The following is a 4820-nucleotide window of genomic DNA, read 5'->3' on the forward strand; positions in this document are numbered from 1 at the left end:
ATATGAGGGTGAAGGGCTAATACTTGTGTGGACTTTTACCATAATTTGTACCTTAGGCTTTGAAAGTGAGTAATGATGGATAAACTGAAGTCTGAAGTTTTTTTTTTTTGCGAAATTGACAATGAGTTTTGAGAGACATTTTGGTGACTTAAATTTAACTTCTAAATAATTTATAATGAAAATTTAATTTACTTGGCATAATGTGTAAGGATTTAAAACAACACACTCGAAAATATTTTTTTTTTGGAAATTTTATGGGCTTGTTTCCTTTAAAGGTGTTAAAAATAAATGAATTTCCTGTTTTTATAAAAAAAGAGTACGTGTATTTGTTACCAGAGAACTCTGGGACACGTGACTTTTAAAAGCATGAGCTTATAAAAAAACAGAAATCAAATATGTGAGTTGCAACATTAAAACTGTAACAAATCAGTTTTTTGACAAAAATGGAAACCATTCATTTTTTTGACAAAAAATGGGAACCATTTTTTTTCAAAAATAGAGAAAAAACCCAAAACTTGATTTCTTTTCACCCATAAAATGCATAAAAAAACTAAAACACATTTCAACTGTCAAAGGACTGTGAGAAAAAAAATCTACATAAAAAATGCGGCACAACAAATCTGATGATAAAAAAAACCAGTCCTGGTGTTACAGCAAAAAAAAAGGATAAATAACTGCGCAAGCGCGCATCACAGTGAATGAGTTTTTTAATGAATACCCATGAAATTCACCCAAAATTTATGTTTTAATTTCCTTAGGTAAGGATGCCGATTTTTTTTATCTAATGACTCTGGAGAAAAAAAAACTCATTTGAATACAAAGGGTTTGAAAATTCGAAAAAAAATGTGCCACTCACATTTTTTTTTTCTCACGTTTTAAGAAATTCCAACGGCTGAAGCTTTAGGGTGGTGAAGATGACCAGGCAACCTTAAACAAAAAAAAAAAAAAAACAAACCCCAGATGCCAAAAGAACAAAGCCTTAAACTTCAACACTTTAGAAAAAAAAAATCCTCACCCATAGTAGAAGACAAGAAGAAAAAAATCGTCCCCCAAAAGTAAATGAAAAAATCCGGTTTTTAACTAAATTTTTTATGCAAGTTATAAAATATCCTTAAAGGATGTTGGTAGAAACCTTAGACCTTACACCAAGTAAAAGAAAAACAAATAGACTGCACTAACAATTAAAGGGGTGAATGAACAAAACTAAATAGATGCACAACACAAGGGACGGACGGACAGACAATAGCAGTCAAGACCAACAGAAATGTTAAGAAAATCTTGCTTCAAACAGTGGTGGTTATCGCATAAATTATGCACATCACGCACCAACCATTCCATTTTGGGATGCTTCCATAGATTTAGGCCAGCCTTGGAAAAAAGGGTTAATTTTTAGTGATTTTTTTCCTACGGTCATTTGCATGCCATGAGCATTAGAAAACTCACCGAGATTTTCTTTGTTCATGGGTGGTGTCCTTGATGCAGATCCTTGTTACTGATTTGCATATGGGAGAGTGATGATCACAGCAGCTTTGATTTTTTCCCATTGTCTGTTGCCTAGCATATCTACCCTGTAAGCCTACAAATGGCCATTATTTCTCATAGTCAGCCTGTGCCTGTGACAGATTGTATGGGAATAAAAGGACTAAAATCCATTTAATTTTTTCCAAAAATAAAATCCTTTTTTTGGACCAAAAAAAATGGGACCTTATTTTTTTATTGAAAAGGGGAATTGAATTTTACAAAAAATCCCAATTTTCACGGGTGAGTGTCATGAAAATTGAATTAGAGAAGGGATCAGCATAGTTGTTGTACATGGTAAACTTTAAAATGTTTTGAATCTTCATACATTTTGGGCAAAAAAAAAATAATTCCAAGGCAGAAAAGACCTTTTAATTAAGATTTTTCTTTTCGCATTTATAATTTTGTCAGTTATTGTTTTCTCTTTGTTTCTTATTCGTGCTCTAAAGTTTTGACAACATTTTTATTAATCAAATTTTTCTCCAAAATTAATTTTTCTATAGAAATTTTTTGCATTTATTGGTTTGCCCAAAAAGTAATTGCGGATTTTTTTAAAAGAAAGTAAATGCATTTTTAATAAAACTTAGAATGAACTTTAATCAAATATACTTTTTTTACACTTTTTTTCTAAAGCAAGCTAAAAGTAACAGCTGATAACTGACAGAAGAAAGAATGCAATTACAGAGTCACAAGCTGTGAATAAATTTGTCAACGCCGACTATATGAAAAATCCGCAATTACTTTTTGGGCAGCTCTATATATCTAACTAGCTGACCCGGTCCCACTCCCCTGAGTCTTCTTTTACTTTATATGGAACAAAATTTGCCTTTGAATATTTATTTTTCGACAATTAAAGAGTTTTTAGTGAATTACCATGCTACGAGAATAGTATATCGCTGGAAAAACAGTTTAGCAATATAAGTGCCTTGATCTGAATCCCATATGATCTTAATTGGTCTACGAATTTAAGTTTGGATGTAAGGTGTACTCCATTCTTAAAATACTTTATTTCAGGTCGATATTCTCATGATGTCTGATTTAGGGGTGTTTTCGGGGTTGAGGTGGTCCCCCAGACACTTGGCCCTGAAAAAATATCAACATCGTGCTCTTCTCTCAAATACCATTTTTTAAACCCCATATTGTCATTGGTTTAAGGGGAGTTTACAGGATGAGGCGTCCCCCAAACACATGGCCCCAAAATTGGTTATCAATTTCGTTTTCTATTCTCAAATATCTTTTATTTGAGCCATATATTGGCATGGTCGAAAATATTTTTCCCTTTTGGGGTGTTTTGGGAAAGGGGTGATGCCCTACATATATGGTCCTACATTTGAATATAAAATTCGTATTCTACTCCCAAATACAATACCTTTATTTGAGCCCGATTTTGCGATGGTCACTAAAAAATATCTGTTTGTGGGGTTTTTTGGGAAAGGGGTAGACCCCCAGAAAATTGGTCCCGAAAATGTGTATCACTTCTTGCTCTACCCCCCAATACCTTTCATTTAAGCCCCACATTGTCATGGTCGGTAAATATGCCCGATTAGGGGTGTTTTGGGGAGTGAGGTGGTCCCCCAAATTCTAGGCCCTGAAAATATATCAGCAACGTGCTCTATTCTCATATATCTATATATCATTTATTTGAACCCCATATTGCCATTGGCCTCAAAATTGGATATCAAATTCCTTTTCTAAAGGCGCATTTATTGTCCGATGACGCCGAAATTGCGGACAGTGAGTTGTGTTAGGGCCTTCGACATCCTTCTTCAATTTAGCCCAGATCGGTCCAGATTTGGATATAGCTGTCATATAGACCGATCATTCGATTTAAGATCTTGGGCCCATAAAAGGCGCATTTATTGTCCGTTTTCACCAAAATTTGGGACAATGAGTTGTGTTAGGGCCTTCGACATCCCTCTTCAATTTGGTTCAGATCGGTCATGATTTCGATATAGCTGCCATATAGACCGATCTCTCGATTTAAGGTTTTTAGCCCATAAAAGCCACATTTATTATCCGATTTTGCTGAAATTTGGGACAGTGAGTTGTGTTAGGCCCCTTGATATCCTTTTTTAATTTGGTCCAGATCGGTCGAGATTTGGATATAGCTGCCATATAGAGCGATCTCTCGATTTAAAGTTTTGGGCCCATAAAAGGCGCATTTATTGTCCGATGTCGCCGAAATTTTGGACAGTGAGTTGTGTTAGGCCCCTTGATATCCTTTTTTAATTTGGTCCAGATCGGTCGAGATTTGGATATAGCTGCCATATAGAGCGATCTCTCGATTTAAAGTTTTGGGCCCATAAAAGGCGCATTTATTGTCCGATGTCGCCGAAATTTTGGACGGTGGGTTGTGTTAGGCCAGTCGATATCCTTCTTCAATTTGGTCTAGATCGGTCGACATTTGGATATAGCTGCCATATAGACCGATCTCTCGATTTAAGGTTTTGGGGCCATAAAAGGCGCATTTATTGACCCGTTTGGCCAAAATTTGGCACAGTGAGTTGTGTTAGGGCCTTCGACATCCCTCTTCAATTTGGCTCAGATCGGTTCAGACTGATTTCTCGATTCAATGTCTTGGCAACATAAAAGGCGAATTTATAATCCGATTTCGCTGAAATTTGACACAGTGACTTATGTTAGTATTTTCAATATCCATATCGTTCATATCAATCCATATTTGAATATAGCTACCAAAAAGCTCAATATTTTGTTCTACAAAATTCACCATATTTAGACCATATATATTTTGTTCTACAAAATTCACCATATTTAGACCACTCAATGTGCGTGCGGAATTTGGTCCAAATGGGACCATATTTCCATATAGCTGCTGGAGGGGCAAAAATTATGAATTTTTCACCAGATTATGACGAAAGGTGGTTTACATATATATCCGAGGTGGTAGGTATCCAAAGATCGGCCCGGCCGATGATGACTCATGGAGTACGTGAGGCTTGCAGTCTGACCAATAACGCATATTTTGCTTATTGACGATGCCATTTAGCCAGAAATGCGCCCTTTCGGTCTACTTTTGTAGAGTCCCTAAAACCCTGTACATTCTTCTAGCCAGATTGTACCATCAAGCTGACACATATGCCTCATTACCATGTCACCCCCGGTCATAGATTGTTCAGATGCAAGAGAAGAGAAGCACAAATTAATAAGCCTCCTTTAAATGGCATGCAAAATAATTTCGAGCGCGTTGTATAAGAGATTCCGATTTATTGGGTTGCCCAAAAAGTAATTGCGGATTTTTCATATAGTCGGCGTTGACAAATTTTTTCACAGCTTGTGACTCT

The sequence above is a fragment of the Stomoxys calcitrans genome, chromosome 2, assembly GCF_963082655.1.
Source record: "Stomoxys calcitrans chromosome 2, idStoCalc2.1, whole genome shotgun sequence".
Taxonomy (NCBI): domain Eukaryota; kingdom Metazoa; phylum Arthropoda; class Insecta; order Diptera; family Muscidae; genus Stomoxys; species Stomoxys calcitrans.